Genomic DNA, 19,961 nt, shown 5'->3' on the forward strand with positions numbered 1-19,961 from the left:
TTCACTGCATTGAAAATGCAAATGTTACTTTTCCAATTATGAATATGACTGTGTGGTGGGCAATGGAACCATGGTATGTGTTGATATGGTGGAGGTTCCATTGCAAGGGTTCTATTAATCTAGGACTAATCACCAATGTCGTCTAGTGATTCTAGCGCCGTACAATTCGCGTTAACCACGAGATCTATAATGGCTCTGGGGAAGTCAGCTGTATCTTTTCCCTCTTGCATATCAATGGACTTGATAGGGTCTGGCTGGGTGTTGGGGTAGGTTGGGAAATCCTTTAAAATCCCCATCCGTGTGGATGAGAGGCTCTATCGTCTATGAGGGATTGCCCATAGTATACCGGTGGTAAAGCCGTATGATCGGGAGATGTCTACCGGGGTGTACGGATGGACAAAAGGGTGGGTATGCAGGGTCACGGAGAAGGCAGCGATTGGCTTGGATCTTACACCTGGCCCCACACTAAGGAAGTGTGGACGAGAAACGCGTCTCGGTTGGTATCAAGGATAAGTTCTCTTATGGGAAAAGTAACGCACCTCTGCAGAGTGTATCAAATTTGTGGTTGTCACTCCTCGTTCCGGGAAGGGAACTACGAACGCGGCAGGAAAGGAACTCCTTGAAGTTCTGTTCAACCTGTGAAGACTGGCGGGCATAGTTTTCAGAATAAAATCAACCTTTTGAAGAAATGTTTTCGTGCATTGACCTGAGATTTTATGATCAATGGTCGTAGCTAGTGCATCAAACACATTTTCTCTTTTGAGCTTGCTGAGTACCTCTGTACTCACTTTCTTTCGACACCCTTGCTAGACTGTGACAATGAAGTGGAGGCCACTCAGACGAAGCACCGGAATGAGATTACGAGCTGGTCTACGAGGAACTCGATACTGTCGGAGGAGTGGAAGTCGTGGACTATGGGATAGTCTACGGCCCGACAACAATGTGGCGGAGGAGTAGCGTCGTACCTTAGTTATCATAGAGCCGAGTAGCGTAGTAGCTTACCTAAATAAGTTGATGAGCTCAGTTTACTATTTATGTTGGTTTGTAATAAAACTTCAGTAGTATCTTACGGTGTTCTCATCGGACGTGTGAGAATACCAACTTGTTAAGACTTTGATTGTAATATAATCTCGAGTGTTATGACCTGCAATATTTCTGTTGTACCACTCCGAGGGATGTTATATTTGTGAAGAAGTCCCTTCATGAAGATCATATCAACGACTTGTATACTATGACATGCAGTGGTATGCTGGGTCACCGCAGGCATCCACAACGGCGCTCCAAGGTTGAAGGCGCCGTCCTCACCGCCACCGTCTCCCGCAGTGCGCTGGCAGCCAAGGAGGATGTACTCTTCCTCCTCAGGAACGGCCCGATCGACGCCGTCCTCGTCGCACCGCTCCGCGCCCTACACCGTCCCCAAGCGGCCGAAAGAGGAGCCGGCGACGCCCGTCAATCCGAGGTGCGGCGGCGGGGGCAACGGCAAAGGTGCGGCGGCGGTGCCCTCCTCGTACGAAGCGCGGAGGTGAAGGAGTAGCAGGACGACGAGGAAGCGGCGAAGGCGGCACTGCTGGCGGAGTACGAGCGGCAGCAGCGGCTCATCGCTAGCATCGACGATCCCGAGGACTGCCCAGGGCTGCGAGCGGCGTGCTTGGCGTCGCTGAACGACAAGGACGCCTGGAGGAGCGACCTCGACACGGCGATCGCCATGTCCATCCGTGACACCGGTAAGCAGCTCGTGGACCTCACCGACGACGGCGAGGCAGGACCAAGCGGCCTGGTGAAGGACGAGCCCGTCGACGAGCCCGACAAACGCGTCAAGCAGGAGGTCATCACCGACGACATGTACAACTTCCACCAGTACTACGACGCCTTCGGCCGTCGCAAGTACTTCTATATTAGGTTTAGTTTAAATTTAATCGAATCTCATTCGAATCTATATAATATATAGAAAGTTTAGATAAATTTAATCGAATCTTGCTCAAGTTTTAAATTTCAGAAATTTTGTTTGGGGGACGCGACTGGAGAGCATCGTCCCCCAAATGCGATACGAACAAAACATGTCCCAAAACGTAATCCAACGTTGTTTAGGGGACGGTTTGGGGATACGACTGGATATGCTCTTATAGACCCCACTCGCCTCACGAGTGCCGTTGGACACACTTGCTCTGCTGTGACATGCATGCGGGAAAGCCTGCACTGCATCTCGTGGACCAAACTTTGCATGGAGTCACCACAAAGAAAACACAGCCTTTTGTCAATTTATCCGTTTGCTCAAATGAAATTCGTTGATTAGAGCAGACTATATGAGCTGAGTAAAATACATCAGGGCTCACCGAACTTGACACCTTTGCCCACTTCATCATCGTACACAGGATACGGCTGTGAGGCCCATTAACAGCCACTGGGCAACATAGAGCTATGTTTTTTTCTTTTTTTTTTGAAAATAGAGCTATGTGTTTGCTCACGGCGAGTAGCAGACGCCATCTACCAGACAACAACGTTGGTTGCAGCTGTGCATTTATTTTGCAAAAAAAAAAAAAAAAAAAAACTGAACTATGCAATCTCCACTGCTCTGGCCTGGACTCTCGGTCATCCGCCGCGTCACCGGCGGCCTGCTTCGGCTGGACTTGTTGTGCGCATCGGTGGCCGACCTCAGGCAGGGCTACCCAGCTACCCTGGTCCACCGCGCGCTCTGCGTCCAGAGGAAGAGAATCAGCGGGGGCACGCGATGGAGCTAGCGGGCGCAACGGGAATCGACGCGCATCCGCGACCACTTCCCCAGCTCCCTGGCACCCGCCTCTCCCTGGCTTCCCCTTTTCCCTCGACGGCCACGTCGCGGGCAGTCTACCCGCTGGCCGCATCCCATGAGGCTCGAGCGCCGGCGGCCAAATCACCTTCCCAACGAGCCGCTGCTTCTTCCTGACTAGCAGCCTCGATGCGGTGAGGGCGACACGGTGGAAGTCCTCGGCTCGGGCGATGCGACCTCGCCGTCCGCAGCGTCTCTGACGACCTTTGGTCTCCGTGACCGAGAGAAGATGAGGAACTCGCCGACGGCAAGGGAGCAGAGGCACTGCAGATTTGAGGGTGCGTACTGGGGAGATTTTCTGACTAGAGAGAGGAGGAAGATAAGACAAACGGAGATTGAGGGGGTGTTTTGCAAAAAAAAAAGAGCATTTTAACATGTTAGTGGAAGGGGTTGGAACAATTTTTGTACTCACTCCGATTCATATTAATTGACTTCAATATGGATGTATCTAGACCTAAAATATGTCTAGATACATCCATATTAGAGTCAATTAATATGAACCGGAGGGAGTAAAATAAAATGCATAGTTGGAATCTAGCTTTGTCTAAACAGTAAAATAAAATGCATAGTTGGAATCTAGTGATGCCTTGTCTCTCTTCTTCGAGTACTGAATCTTAATATTAGGTATGAGCTTGTTTGCTGAAGCTTTCTTAATTTGATTTTTTACAACGTTTTTATAGCTGCTTGCTCGCCGTAGGCGGGCAAGACGCGCTTATGTGTGTGTATGCGTTGGCTGACAATCCCCTTCTTCCTTCAGCAGCTCAGAAAGTAGCATAACCATGTTAGTGGGGATAAAAGGCTGAAGAGACAACGCTGATGCCCCTATACTGAAGGAAGAAGGGGATTGTCCCTGGCTAACTTATATTTGGTATACTGAAGGTGATCAAAACATAAGCCTTAATATGAATTTATATTGTGTGAGACATTTTCTTGCCCCTGGCTAACTTATATTTGGTACCTAATTAAAGTTGCGCTTTACTCTCAGCAATCGTATTTGAGAATATAGTTCTTTTCAAGCCATGCTTTTGTGCCTTGTATTATTTATGCATGATACCTTTCATGTTACCGATGGATTATTGTAGCGAGAAGGTAAGGCCTACATGATTTCTAATTGAGCTGATTATTTTATTAGATTCTTTCCCAGTTTGTTAACTTAAAAAGTGGTCAATATATTTTGGAGTCGTTATAACTGTTGATCTTCAGTATGCTTTTTGGGTTTGCGCATTTCTTTATTCTCTTGTATCCTCTTTACATGTTGAATAGTTGTAGTCCTTCCGGCATCTTATTCTCAATATTGATTCGGTTGTCAGGTTCTCACATCTTTTGCATCCGGACGTGCGACATCTGTGGTGGCTGACAGGTCAGAATTTTCTTTATGGTATCTTCCCTCCACAACCTACTGTTTTCCTTATAGATAAATGAAGGTCCCATTTTGCCATGTTAGTCTGAGCTATTTATAAACAAGTGCACCGTGTTGTGGTGTGTGCCTGGTTCCTAATCCCCTATTTTACGTCTGAAGTATATTGTTTTTCACCAATAAGATGCACATAACATACATATATTGTGTAACAATCCATCTATGTCAGGGAAAATTGGTTGCAACTGTTAACGCTTAAATTTCCTATTTTCTTGCTTGATGTCAACAGCTTATTTCTGAACTTGTGAAACATGTATTTCTAGGAAGACGAAAGGTTATTTAATAAATTTGAGACTTGTCAAATTTGAGATCAGAATATTACACCGCCACCTCTTTTTTTGGGGTTTAGGTGCTGGTTTCGTGCTTAGGTGACCATTTCAATTCCTTAAGCCTTTCATAATCTATGTTATTAGACTTTCAAGTTGGTATCAAACATCTACCGACGATTTATTTAATCTTAATTTCACCTCTTTGGGTCTTATGATGCGATCTTTATATTGCTAACTGAGATTGGGATTTATATTTCTCGGTTTTACAGGTTGGATATATTTTTATAGGGTAATTTGGATTTTGATGCTACCGCTCTATACTGAAGACTATTTGTATTTTGATGTATCCAAGCAATACTCCTCGCTGCCCTCCTCTCAGTTATTCAGGTAATTTCCTCGGTGTCCCTTCTCTATATTCTAGATCTGAACTCCGGTTGAACCCGAATTATATGATAGAAGCAGAGGGTGGTGATGCGATCGTTGGTTCGATAGCTTGGCTGTACTGGCAATTGGCAAACGAGGCCATGGGTACCAACATGGAAGGTATCTCAGACCATCCATGAGGCGTTCTATTTTGTTCAGGTGATGTCCGCCGGGGAGGTTTCTCTTTGACACGGATTGGTGACACGTGATGCGTCCGTGTGTTAGGATATGTAATTGATGTTGCCATAAATCGTTCCCAAATTTTCTCAAAGAAGATGATTGTTTCATATATATTTTAATGTTTAATGGGCACCAATTTTACTTCATGGGGCTCCTCGACTTATGGTTTTCTCTATCTCTGCTAACCCAGTGTCATGTTTATGGGTTGCCGCTCGTGTTGCTGCTGCTGCTCATGTTCATCCCGCCCTGCATTCATTTAATGGAGGAGCACATTTTATGAACGAGTTCAACAAGCCAAGGACCAGGGTACCTTTCATCTCTTCTTCCTGATATCCCATCTCTCTCTACTTAATCCCCAACATCTTTATTTTTTGCCTAGAAGATGTTTGACACAAATCTTGCAGTGGAAGCTTTTATTGATTCTCTCGATCTGACTTTCGGTCGTCCTTGTGTTTGTGTTCCACCCAAGGAAGGCAGCGTGAAAGGAGTTTTAATTAGGCATTAATTGGTCTCTAAATTGGTAAAGGCGATTGGCTTGCAGCTATTTCATTTTTTAGCAACATGGCGAGGAAGGGATTAATGACGCTACATCACTCCAACCTTTATCCACCAGGTTGTTCACGCTTTTGATATTTGGATTGACCTGAGATGACTAGGTTCTTGCATTCAATACAAATTCTGGTTTACTTTTGCCTAAATTTATTTTAATACTTGCATATGTAAATTGGCTATTTGACTGAATTTTTGGTGACTACTAATAATTATTCAAACTAGAAGTTAATTGAGCACAAAGGTCTTAGATAGTGATTACCAATTTTGCAATACATAAATTAATATTTGTGTATCGGATTCTGTCGTTTATACCTACATGGTCCGCTGTGATTGGTTTGCTAATAGGATGATGGTTTCGGTTTTCAGCGTTGGATGGACCAATTTTACTCCCTCTACTAGCCCAGGGTGCTTCATACATTTTTATATGGCTATACATGGTGCCACACTGTCCCATTCTCCTTTGGCTCTGCAATTTTGGTTGCCCTTGTTTTAGATGATCAACAACTGGTTGATTTTTTTTTACATTTTACCACATGGCTATGGTTACCGGCAGGAGGACATAGCGGAATGAATGGAACGAAGAAAAATGATGCGTAGATGCAAGATTAATACAGCATGTTATTTGGGTATTGTTTCTTTTTTAGTTACATATGCAAAAGGATTGGGAAAAAAGCTTTGATGTTGTTGTTGCTGTTGTGTAAAAGGATTGGCATGACCTTGATATTGACAATTGTCAAAGGTGGTGCTTTGTTCGGTAGGTAGCCTTGGTAGTTAAAATATTTGTTTACTTTGCTTATAAAATTCAGAATGTGCATCTATTTTCCACTTCCAAAATCCATAGTCAATGGCAAAATGTCGTTAGACAGTTTGCACAATAAGATTAGAAATGAAATTTAGGATACTTTTTTATTGTACTGTGGTGTATATGCAGTGCACGACTTTTGATATTATTCAGTGGATCCCCGTTGTGGTTTTTATCCTGTAGGCCTTGTTTTTTTCAATTGGATTTACTGCCCCTACTATAGTTCTAGGTATAAAGTATTTTTTCGTCTGTTCAGGTCAAGACGTCTCCATTTAATACATGAGTTTGTGCACTGTGACTAAACATGTTATATTCTTTGATATGTTAACTGATGAGCTCACACAGTTTGATATAATTCCCTGCAAAGTCTTGCGTGGCGTCTCCGATTTTGATTTGCTTGCAACCTGTGAAGTGGTGTTTATCCTGAGACTGAAATGGTTCTTTCAGGTTACTTGCACCGTTAACTGTGTATAAAACTACCTAAGTGCTCAGGTGTATTTTCACTGTAGGTGGCCACCAGATTTTGTATGGTTCCAGTAATTATGTTACTTATGTTCACTTAATTTTATGAGCTTATTACATAAGTTTCACAAAGCATCCCTCGCTTGATTTTGTTGCTAACGAGCAAGCCACTCGGTTAGTGATTTTGTATACTTCATCCTAATTTTACAAAACCTAAAAACTATATTATCATTTTTCATCTTATTTTTATCGCTATATAAAATTGAAACCATAGCAAATTTCACGGGGTCGTGCGCCAAGGCGCACATCTAAATCTAGTGGTGATGGAGGCAAGCAAGGATGTCGAGTTCGGTTATTTTACTCAGTGCACGGGCACAGTGCAGACCAAAAGAGGCACTGCGAGAAATTTCGAAAATATGAAGGATATTTTTTGCTGAAAATGTGTAGTATTTGTCATGGTAAAAATGGGCTCCACGCTTTCTACCAAGTTACAGCCTCCCTTTATTGATGGAACAAAATATGGAGTATTTTTTTTTATTTTTCGCACTTTGTGGCTGTACTTGTACGGTTGTAGTGTATATATTAACTAAGAGCATCTCCAGTTGTTCCCAAAGCGTTCCTAAAGGAATTTGATTTGGGCGCGCTGGAAAAAAAGTTGTTTCAGCCGCGCGACCCAAAGGCTCTTTTCGTCCGGCGCGGTTCAGTCCGGTGTCTGGCACCCCGAGCATGTCCCCGCTACACAGCGGACGCTTCAGGCACGCTGGGCACAACGAAAAGCGATGACATGAGATGCGAGCCTGACGCGTGAGCGAACGATAGCTCAACTGCCGCCCATGTAGCGACAGTGCAGTTGTCGGGAAGGGAAATCGTCACATTAGCAACCACGTCGATCGACGCGAACCGCTGGAATGGAGCGCGAACTCCGTGGAAGAGCAACCGTCGCTCTCTTCGATATCTGCGCTGTCGTTCATCCGCGCTCAATAAGACCCCTACGTATGCGCTTTCCGATCTACAACCGGCCGCCATTCAACGAAAGCTCTCCTCTCTCACAATGAGCGACCTCTCTCAGCTGCCATCAGACACCGATAGCGAGGGTAAGCCGCAGGGGTGGCGCCACTAGTGGGGCAAAATTGCGACACCTAGCAGCGATGATTCCCCGCCGCCGGATAGCGACGAGGAATGGGAGGCCGAGGAGGAGGAGGAAGAGGAGGAGCAAGAGGCTGAGGAGGAGGCGACGGCCCGGGCGAAGGCGGAGGCGAAAGCCGAAGGCGAAGGCGCAGCCGGGGAGCACCATCGACGACGAGGAGGACACAAGTTCCTCCGATGCATCGAACGACACCGCCTCTTCGGAAGAGGTGACGAGCCGGAAGCACCACCGTGAGGACGACGAGGCGGGTCCATCAAAGAAGAAGTAGTTTAAATTTTTATATGTAATTTGTTTATATTTTTTCGAAGTTTTTATATGTAATTTGTTTCTGTTGCACCGCTTTGAATATTAGTACAACGTTACCTACACATTTCTTCTATCTATTAAAAAAAAATACAGTATTTTATGGTTTTGGGGGCGCGTTTGGGGGACGTGGTTGGGAAGCGACATCCCCTAAGCACGGCACGAACAAAATACGTCCCCAAATGATAAATCCAACACCCTTTAAAGACCGCTTTGTGAGAGCATCTCCACCGGCGCCCCCGATACCGGCCCCGATAGCATTTTGGGGACCGGGAGCGAAAATGGGCTCGCACCGGCGCGCCCCCATACGGCGCCGGCCAATTTTGGAGCCCAATAGAATTGCCGGCAACCCCGTGCCGGCCCCTTCGCCAAGGGCGCGAATCGGGCACGCCGGCGCCTCGCGAGGCTGAATGTTTTGGGCGTGGGAGCCGCATGTCAGCCACACATCCCAAAAGTCGACGCCGGCAGGGAGTGGCGGGGCCGTCGTCAGCAGCTCATTCAATTTTAACCTAACCGTCGCCTACCTCGCGACGGGAGTTAATTGGGGCGCAGCGGCGGTGCAGTTTCCGCAGACGCGCAGCGAACCGTCCCGTCGGGCGTGCCTTGCTCTTCGTGCCGCCGTTAATGAGCGCCACCACTCCCCGCCTCCCTCCGGCCTATAAAAGGGCCGCCTCTCATCGTGCCTCTCACACACAAACCCTAGCGCCTCTCTCCCCAACCCTAGCCGCCACCATCTGAAAAGACGACGCCATGTCTGGTCGAGGCCGAGGTCGCGGCCGTGGTCGTGGCCGTGGCTGCGACAGAGGTGCACACACTCCGTCGCCGGCGACGTCGTCGTCTTCATCGTTGGAGATGGACGAGGAGGGCCCCGTGCTGTTCGAGTTCGTCCTTGTCCTCAAGTGCGACCCACGCGGCATCCAGATGCTGCCAGACACCTTCGCCGACTTCGTCGCGGGCGACGACCGCCCGGGCACGCTGCATCTGCGGGAGGATTCGTGCGGCTACTACCGGTGGATCGTGGACGTGATCTACGACGCGCGCGGCAAGATGTACCTCCACATCGGCTGGGAGAAGTTCGCGCGCCACCACAACCTCCAAGCCGGCTTCGTGCTCGTGTTCTCCTACTTCGGCGATAGGGACATGAGCGTCAAGGTGTTCGACGACACGCGTTGCCGCCGGAACTACCACGTCGACAGCGCCGAGGAGGACGACTGAACCAACAACGAATATCGGCTCGCATGTTTTCGGATGTTCTTCATCGAAAGAACCAACAGGGGCACCCTCGCCAGCTGGATTTTCCAGTTTGGGTGACTGGGTGTGCGCTCGAGTGTTCTTGACAGCAAACACACGAAACCATGGTTCAAACTATGTATTAGTTTGTGGAAAACCATGTTCCAAACTATATCTTCATGTAAACCACGTTCCCAATTATGTACTACCTCCGATTCAAGGAATAAGTCCTCGTTTTACGTGCTTTTTTATTTGACTAAGTATTACTTTAAATATATAAAGATTGTTTGTATGAAATTAACATCATTAGAAAGTGCTTTTCAATACGAATCTAACGATACTAGTTACATCTAATATAATCAAGATTTTGTTGCTTAATTTTTATGGTCAAAGTTCGTCTTGAAATACGCGTGCGCCTTATTCCTTGGGATGGAGGTAGTATTAGTTTGTGGAATAAAATATTTCTTATTCAATTTTCTATGCATTTATTTACGAATTTAATTCAAAATATCTATCAGGACCCTCGTTTTGGGGGCGCCGGTGTGGAAACAGCTCCCCAAATAGAGGATGCAGTGCCGACGCCTCTAAACGGAGGTGCCGGCGTCCCTGTCGACATCTTTTTGGGCGCTACCGGTGGAGATGCTCTGAAACACGGCTGAAGATCCTCTAAAGCACGCTAATTTTTTTTAAAAAAAACTAAAGAACGCTCTATCACCCAGCGAGGGTGATGAGTTTCGAAAATAAAACAAAAAGATCTTGGAGCGTAGGCGCGTAGCCCTAATGGCGATGGCAGCGAGCAAGCAGCCGACAACCGCATTGAATCCCATCTGACAAATGCACCGAGTCAGGGGCTGCACCATGATCATATACACCTATATGATCTTCTGTGCAAATGGCCAGGTAGCCGTGTACAGCAGGAAGAGTTGTTTTCCAGATGATGGTAATAAAAGCTTTTTTCCCAGCTCTGCACCGTTGGCTAACGGTGTGGCGACTCACTTGCTCGTAAGTAAAGCGAGAGCAGGTTCAGGTTCAACAGTAGAGCTAAAAAGCAGAATTTTAATTCGGCACCTGAGTGTATATGCTTCCTCTACCAAAAAATCATATTTCAAAATATCGAAAAATTTTGACAAAAAATTCTACATGTACATCTCCATAATACATGTGCGCATCAAGTTTCACGAAAAAACAATAATTTTTATGGTCTATGTAAAAAAGAGAAAGCTTATCATGTGAAAATCATTATTTTTAGCACCGAGTTTTATCTTTTTTACACACGTCACATGATAAATCATTTTTTTATGAAACGACTTTTTGAGCGTGTAGCACATGAAGATGTACCTGCGAACTTTTTGTTTCAATTTTTTTTGAAATTTTAAAAAGTGTGTAAGATGTATTTCAAAATATAGGGAGGATATGCTCCCATGTTCCAAAACATCACTCCACCTAAAAACTAATCTATCTATTATCTATACCTAATAATAAAGGAGCTAAGGTTTCTGCCAAAAAGTTTCGTCAACGCTTTTTTTAGGACCGTTTTGCCCTCCCACCAAAATACATAATACTACATATTACCATTGTACCGGTTCGTTTGTTATGTTTCTTCCCATCCGACCGAAACGTGCGTCTCCGGAGTAGGACGAGCGTGGTTCTTTCTAACTCGAGTCTTTTTGATCGAATCAAATCCCGTAAAGATTGGGGGAATTTTATTTTTTGCCCCTATTTAGTTGGGGACTATACGATTTGCCCTTGTTTACATTAGCCTCTTCTTTTTGCCCTCTTTTATTTTGCCAATCGATGATTTGCCCCTTGGTAGACGAGGCCCACACCTAAAGACCAAAATGCCCCGTTTCTCTGTGAGGTGGGTTGGGTGAGGACAACGGAGAGCTGATTCGATGGGGAATTGCTGGTGGCGACTCGTGCTGCGGATGGGAGGACTTGGGTTGCAACGGCGCCGGTGGCCGCGTGACGGCTCTTCGTCTCCTGGGCGGGGACTCGCGGGATCCATCTGGGAGACTCTCCCTGGCTTTGCTCGGGCCGGACCACTGTCCCAGCGCGCCGGCACTGCGGGTGTCGCCAGATGATGCATCAGACCGCCTCCTCGCGCGCGCAGATGGCCTCCTGGAGCACGCTCTGGCCATGCTGGTACTGCAGGCTCCACTTGGCCCCAGCCGCCTTGAGCATCTTGGCTGCCATGGTGTTGCCCGAGGCGGACGGCAAGGTAGAGCAGGGTCTCATACTCCCGGACATGTCGGCGGTCGGTGAAGCAAGAAACTGCGCGAGAGGTGCAGCGGCGCAGGCAGCAGCCGCGCGCCCGCGCTGGTGGAGAGGTGCAGCGGCGAGATCGTGGAGCGGTTCTTGCCTCGTTCTAAGCCGATCTGATTCTATTCCATGTGCAGACAGAGACCGGGGCAATTGTGTCTTCAGTTTTGTGAAAAGAAAAGAAAATAATTTGGAAGGGCAAATAATCAACAGGCAAAGTAAAGAAGGGCAAAAAAGAGAGGCTAATGAAAATGAGGGCAAAACGTATAGTTCCCAAGTAAACAAGGGCAAAAAGTAAAATTCCCCTAAAGATTGCTAGATTTCTTGCCCCGGCGTTATGTGGCCGCCTCCTACTCTCTGAGGCCCTATGGCGTGCCCCGCCGTCTGATCTCCCCGGCTCCCACGCCCTCGCTCTGTCGCCCGTTCTCCCTTCTCCCACGGCGTCGGCCCGCCGCCTGGCGCGAGGAAGCTCAAGAAGAGGTGGACCAAGATGAGCTCCGCCGCTTCTTCCCCACTGCCACGCCGCCGCACGACTTATCCTTCCTTTGAATCGCCGCTGATGCGTCGTCCTTCTGGCGAGAGGCCAATCTGCCGGTAGAAGGTGAGCAGCTCGACCTTGCTGGGAATTAATGATGCATCCGTGCGGCGCGTAATTTTCTAACTATTTGCGCTCTCTGCTTGCTACCTCTCTGATGTGATTGCAGATGCTATTTCTCAGTCTATTATTCTTGAGCTGTACGGCACAGATTCAAGATTACAGGTAGGTAACGTTTGTTCATCATGCGTGTTTTTTTGTGCTAGGGCCATCAGGTCAGTTGTTTAGATTGGATTTCCGACATCAACGGAGATAACGATTCACGAATTTTCCTATGCGCAGGGCGGTTGGCGCCCGATTCCAGGCAGGCAGAGGGCTCGCGTGACTCTTCTCTGCGACCAATGAAGATGCACAGGTACTCACAGGGTGTTTCAAGGAATTAGAGACCGAGAGATTTGGCTGTTTTCTCCATTGTCGCGAGAGGACGGCCTGACGGCCATGCGCCCCTGATGATCCCCTGCGCCGCCCCAATTAGAGCTTCTGCCACCATCGGTACTACGGCGCTGCTCCTACTCTGTCCGAATCTAGCGCTTAGGAACGGACATGGCAATGCTGTCGGCAGATCGTGAGGAGGCGACCTCGGCCCCGGCGCTGCTCCTCCTGGGACGATTGAGGGCGGTGAGCCCAGGGGCGGTGGAGATGCCGTCTAACGGCCGGCGCGCAGCGGTAGCACCCACGTCTGCAGCTGCCGAGTCTCCCTAGGCACGGCAGTGTTGGCACCAACGGCCGGTGTACTGCAAGGCAGAGCCCATGTCCACGGCCTCCGTCGACACGACTATCAGACTATGGCAGGGACTTCGGGGAGCCCATCAGCGAAACTGTGTTGCTGGTACTTGAGTGGGTAGCGGGCTGGTACTGTGCTCAGTTGATACTTGCAACAGAAGATACGAATTTTGGTTTGACTTTTTTTGGCAGATATTGAAGATTTAGATGGAGTCCAGTGCCCGTGCTCTCTCTTGGATACTCTTACGGGGTTCAGTTGTCACAGGCAATGCATATAATAGCATATGCAAGGTGAAGAGATCTCAAGTTACACTGCACATCGCAATGGTACGTTATCTTTATTTCTACCTATCATGTTCGTTGGATGGATTTGGTTTGCCTATAATTTACGCATTATGTATTATATAATCGTGTATTTAGTTTGGGGATCAGGATTCACAACAATTAATGTAAAAGAATAGATTGGAGCCTGGTGCAACGACAATACAAACCAGCTGGGTAGGTTTGCGATTTGCTCCGTAGCGAAGCACGGGCTTTGTCCTAGTATAATTAAAACAACAAACAATAGATGGCACAGATTTGCTAATCTGAATTCGTGGCATCTCAATGGTTAAGATTGGTTAGGATTAAAAGAGAGACGTAAGATATGTTCGCGTATATCCTAAAAAGTCCTAAAAGAACACACAACCGTAGTCAAATCCATCACGCCACAAAGAGCAACGGGATCGAGCGACCGCTCTGGCGACGTTGCCGCCGCCGCCGTCCCCGTCTCTTACGAGTCATGGCTGCGCTGCTCGAGCGCCTCTATAGGCAACGAAAGTTGGATCAGCACTGGTGTTTTGACATTGAACTTGCAGTCTGAACTCTGAAGACGTCAGGTTCAGTGGTGCGTTACAGTGGAACGCACGATGGGTCTTCATACGGGAAGGCGATCAGATCAACTTTTAATGTTAGCTGATTACAGTACTGCCATTCCTTTTATCCTGCACTTCTCATCCAATCTTCAATTTATTTCCATCTGATTGGCAGCAACGCTGATGCAAAAGGCTAGGCTGACAGTTTGAAGATTCTTGATCAGACCGGGCTGGAAGAGTTTAGATCAGGTACGAATCATCTAGAAATATTTTTAACCGTGCCCCGAGATCCCTAGCCAGAGAAAATAATACTCCATGGACACGATCTCGGTGGCGCAGCTCGGCAAGGGCCAGGGGCTTCCGGCTGGCATGTCATGCCGTGCATTACGGCGCATGAGGTGACACCGCGAGCAAGATTGCATCCACGTCTTGGTTGCGCGCTATTTGCAGTGGAAGGATGCGAGGGACGCAGACCGCCATGGCGGCCATGACCAGCGGCCAAAGAACGATGATCACCATCCACTTTTGCGTCCAATGGGAGAGCCAAAAGAGCGCGTCCATGTTGTCCAAAAACAAGCGAGACTTTCAGTGTTACAGCTTGAGCTAGCGATGCAACAAGCAGATGTATGTTTGATTTATCAAGTTGAGATCTGACCAATCAGTCGGCTGCCGAACACAAGAACAAGTAATGCCAATTTGTCCATCAAGCTTTCTATGGTTAATACGAAGTTTGCGATCAGTGGTATAATCTTCACCCTCTGATTCTTCTTGTAAGATGCATTAGCTTTATTGAAAAGTTTTTCTCTATTCAATACTTCCTCTATTTTAAAATACAGAAACACATATTACTCTTCATCAAAATCAATGTCTAATTTGTTTTCTTTTTTTTTCGCAGGGATGAATACATATTCTTATGCAAGTGGATTTACAAATAAATACTAATGCTTATTATTTATTTCTCTCGGTTTCTAAGTTGTTGTGTTCCTGGCAAAAAAAAATGATGTGAGCGTTCTCTTTCGTAAGTTTGGCAACTGTTAATTAAATGGAGGTTATTTAAGAAAACACACCCTACTGATGCCACTAAATTTCTTATAGTCGAATTTTGCTTGGTATGCTAACGCGAACATATCCACCCGTAAAGGTTTACAAAGGCAAAGGGCTTATTATTTGTCTCGCCGGGTTTGTACGTTGTTGTATTCCAGCTGGCAAGAAAATTGATGTGAGCATTGTCCTGTAAGTTTGGCAAGTGTAAATTAAATGGAGATTGATTTAAAATCACTCTCTGACTACTAATGACATTAAATTTCCAATGATCATATTTTTGCTTGGTATGCTGCCCAGAACATATCCAAACAGAAAAGCCTCTCACTTCATGATTGGCTGAACGGTCTATTTAGCGAGAGAGAGCATAAAAACTGATGTTGTTTCTGCTTACTATTTACTAAAGCTTACGTCCTCGGTTCATGTAAATAATTACATATTTTATATATACTTAATTTTTATTTATTTTTGCAGGTTTCAGAGGAATACATGACAATAGGGTTTCAATAAATTCATTGGGCGAATTTGAGGTAGCTTTTACTTCTTACATTTTTTCTTTTTTTTCTCTCAAAATAGTAGTTAAGTTGTTCGTATATCTGCATTTAAACAGTAATAAGGATGTTTATTGGTACTTATCGCTAAATTCAAAAATATGTGATTCTTTGGACCATATATATTTTTAGATAAAATATAATATAACATTGTTGTTCTAAAAAAGGAATTTATTTTCGATGATTTGCATATGGACATGAGATTGTCTTCATTTGTTAGCCGGATTGCAATCACGGTCCATCCGAATCATCAAGAAAGATCCCGCACTTTGTCCAAGTCCAAACACAACCGGTACAAGTCTACATCTGCTTGCTCCGCAAATGAGCATAGCCTAGGATTGTTCCTTTGGAATTTCATACTACAGCTGTATTTTTCTTTACAAAATTTGGGAAACAGAATATGATCTCTAATATGACAGTAATATTCTTATAAAGTTTCAGTGAATCCATGGTTCGACACTTTTCAATTGTATGTCCCCCAATCTACGACCTCTCAAAATTTAATGCATTTTTCGTCATTTTCCACCGTTTTGTTTCCTACAGTATACATTAAGCTATGATATGGAAATAAAGTCTCTTCTATTATATATTCTTAGATCCAACTCGTAATACAACTAATATATATGATGTGTGCGGAAGAGGATATATGTCTAGATGCAAGTGATAATATTTAAATTTAAAACTTCTTGGAAAGATAGATGTCGCTGAATAAGCATAGGCTAATTAATGTTATTGTCAAAGATGGATGTGCGACATTACTTACGAGTTAGATAATCAAGCATGCAAGCAAGTCTTGGCATTATATATCTCAAAACATCTGCAAAAATGATGATAGGGGTAGAGAAACACTGGCGCTAGGTTAATTTTTACCGAAGTTTCTAACAAAATGAGGATAAAAAGATATATAGATACCAATGGGTGAGAAGAGGAGAAGAAAAGACTAAGAAATTGTATGATACTCTACAGTTTGGCACCACAAGATATGAAGTGCTATAGTGTTTAGCCTTATATACCCAATGCATCGCTACCTTTCATCTACACTAAATAAATCAAATCCACTAAATAGTGGCCACAATCCGTTTCTTTTTATTTCAATTGTTTTACTATAGGTTTACCATAACTTAACATTTGTATCTCATACACATCTCAAAGATAATACAGTATACTTGAACACACAAATACAGAAAGGTACAAAATCTAGCCGCGCAAATGCGCGGGTCCCACCGCTAGTTATAAGATAAAATGTTATGTTATATAGCTAATATGTATATTTAATATACGGTTATATAAATTTACTAATTTATTAAAATATGGCTTACATTTCACTCTCCGCTAGAGCTGGCTATTCCATTAAAGTACACTTACATTTTCTCTCCTCTTCTCTCCCCTCCAACAAAGTATAAATATAATATTTAAATTATTATGGCATGCTAACAAAGTTTATAACACCATGTTTCCGCGCAACAAAACGCCCGAAAACCTTCCTGCTCTGATGGACAAGTTTCGGGATGCCCCTCGAATCCATGAATTTGTGCGGGCCCAACTGTCTGCCGGAGCAAGATTTGCCATGATTATGATACAAATCTGCTACCCGAAGTTGGATATGACTCAAATTGTCGCCAAGTGCTTGGCCAAGCAAAGGAAGAGGAAGAGAAACATCGACAAAATCAACGATGCTGTAACCCCTATAGCAGAAGAGATGATGGACGAGCTGCTTCGGATGGACGCTGAATTCTTCCTGAAAGGTAGCTATGCTGAACATAGAACTGGTGCTGCAAACAACGAACGGGTGAATATAGATGATGTACTAGGTGTCGACTAAAAGTTTTTTTTTGTTGAATTTGCCTTAGTAGTCAAGTTTTGTATGTTGTAAACACAATCTATATTGTAAAGCAGCTTTGAAATGTTTTTCTTTTTTCTGTTCACCAAGCCCCCGAGCCTATTGTTGGCCAGTGCTTGTGTCTTTTTTGATTTTCGAACTATTTTTATGCCAAGGCGAATAACTGTATTTCGCGGAGAGTTATATATATTGTTACTGTGGGTTATGAGCCCCTGAGCCTGTCGACGAAAAAGATGTATATCACCAATATCTTTATTATATTGCAACACCGCGATCCCGCCTCATTAAAAAAAGAAGATTATAGCACTAATGGAAATAGCGAACAGGTGGGCAGATGGAGAAGATGCGGTACACAACAAGCGACATAGGTCGCCAGAGGAGGACCGCAGTCGAAACTTTCAAAATAGACGACGATTCTCTCGACAGTTCTCGAGCTATGATGCTTCTGGCCAAATATCGGCTGGGTTTCGAGGAAACACTGGAGGAAACAATCGAGATGATTACCAAAGGAGTAACGAGCAGCGAGGCGACAATAGAGATGATTCCCGTAACAACAGACAAAATAGTGGACCAAGGTTCCAGAGACCATTTGTATCTCCCGAAGATATGATGAACGGACCGTGTCAGATGCATTTTTATCTTGATAATAACGGGAAGAGGCAGTCAGGACATCTGCAGAAGGACTGTCAGAATTTTTAAGCAATGTTGAGATTTGCAGGACAAGCCAATGCTCAAGAACCAAAAAGAAACCCTCAGGGGCCAAGGAGTGAGATCCACCTTCCACCCCCTCCCGCAATTACGGACGAAAATCGGCACCAGCTCAGAATAGCGGCAGCACCTCACCCACCTCCATATATCGACACCAACGCCAACTGCGCGGTCTCGATGATTCAGAAAGCAAGGCCATCTAACAGGGCCCAAAAAATAATCTCGCGTCAAGTGTTCATGGCATAGAAGATGCCTCCACCAACGATTGAGTACCTGAATTGGTCGGGACAAGACATTGGCTTCACAATAGCAGATCACCCGCAGCAAGTTCCTCGACCAGGGCAATCAGCACTTATCTTACCAGCGGTGATCGCAGGATTCGACGTGTCTCGAGTATTTATAGATGGAGGCAGCAGTCTAAACCTTATGTATGCAAATACACTAAGGAAGATGAACATATCCCTGGCGAACCTAAAACCTACCGACACACGTTTCCATGGTATCACGCCAAACAAGCCAAGTTATCCGCTGGGGAAGATCAATCTCGACGTTCAGTTTGGAACCCGAGAAAACTACAGGATAGAAAGGCTGGAGTTCGAAGTTGTAGACTTTCCGTCGCAATATCACGCTTTGTTGGGACGACCAGCGTATGCCAGGTTTATGGCAGTACCGCAGTACACATACTTGCTGTGGAGGTTACCTGGACCCAAGGGACCGATTACAGTCAAGGGCAGTTTCGCGTTAGCTGATAAATGCGACAAGGATTTTCACCGACTGTCAGAAACTTTCGGGATGCAAGCAGAATATATGGCGTCAAGGCTAACAACGGACTATGATGTGTTGCCAGATGTAGGAAGGCCACTCAGGGAGCCAACCTTTAGCACCACAAAGGATTCTAAGGAGGTACAGATTGACCCGACATATCCCAAGAAAACGACGTCCATTGCAACAAACATGGACCTCGCATAGGAAAGCGCGCTCGTCGAGTTCCTCCGTGAGCACTGGGAAATCTTCGCATGGTGTCCAGCTGACATGCCAGGAGTACCCAGGGAACTTGCCAAGCACCACCTCAATTTGGATCCAGTGGCGAGACCAATCAAACAACCCTTGCGGCGTTTTTCGGAACCGAACCGCAAGGCTATGCTATCAGAAATCAATCGACTCAGAGAAGCTGGTTTCATCAAAGAACTGCATACCGAGGCCATGTGGGTAGCTAACCCAGTGCTGGTCCCGAAGAAAAACACGAAAGTCCTTCGCATGTGCGTCGACTTCACGTGTCTCAATAAACACTGTCCAAAGGATCACTTTCCTCTCCCAAGGATCGATCAAATTATCGACTCCATGGCAGGATGTGAACGTCTTTCCTTCCTGGATGCATATTCTGGTTATAACTAGATCAGACTAAAAGAGGATGATGAGGTCAAAACAGCATTCATAACACCTTATGGCGTGTTTTGCTACAAAACAATGCCTTTTGGTCTGAAAAACGCGGGAGCAACATATCAGCGGATGATGCAGAAGTGTCTTGCAACAAAGATTGGCAAAAACGTACAAGTGTACATTGACGATGTCGTCATAACAACAAAGAAGGGGTCAACATTGATCGAGGATTTAAAGGAAACTTTCGACAACCTTGACAAGTTCCGCCTCAAGCTGAACCCGACAAAGTGCTCTTTCGGCGTTCCTGCGGGAGAACTTCTCGGGTTCTTAGTTTCAGCAAGAGGAATCGAAGCTAATCCAGAGAAAATTCAAGCTATCGTAACAATGAGGAAGCCAACAAAGTTGAAGGAGATACAACA

Source organism: Lolium rigidum, chromosome 3 (assembly GCF_022539505.1).
Source record: "Lolium rigidum isolate FL_2022 chromosome 3, APGP_CSIRO_Lrig_0.1, whole genome shotgun sequence".
Taxonomy (NCBI): domain Eukaryota; kingdom Viridiplantae; phylum Streptophyta; class Magnoliopsida; order Poales; family Poaceae; genus Lolium; species Lolium rigidum.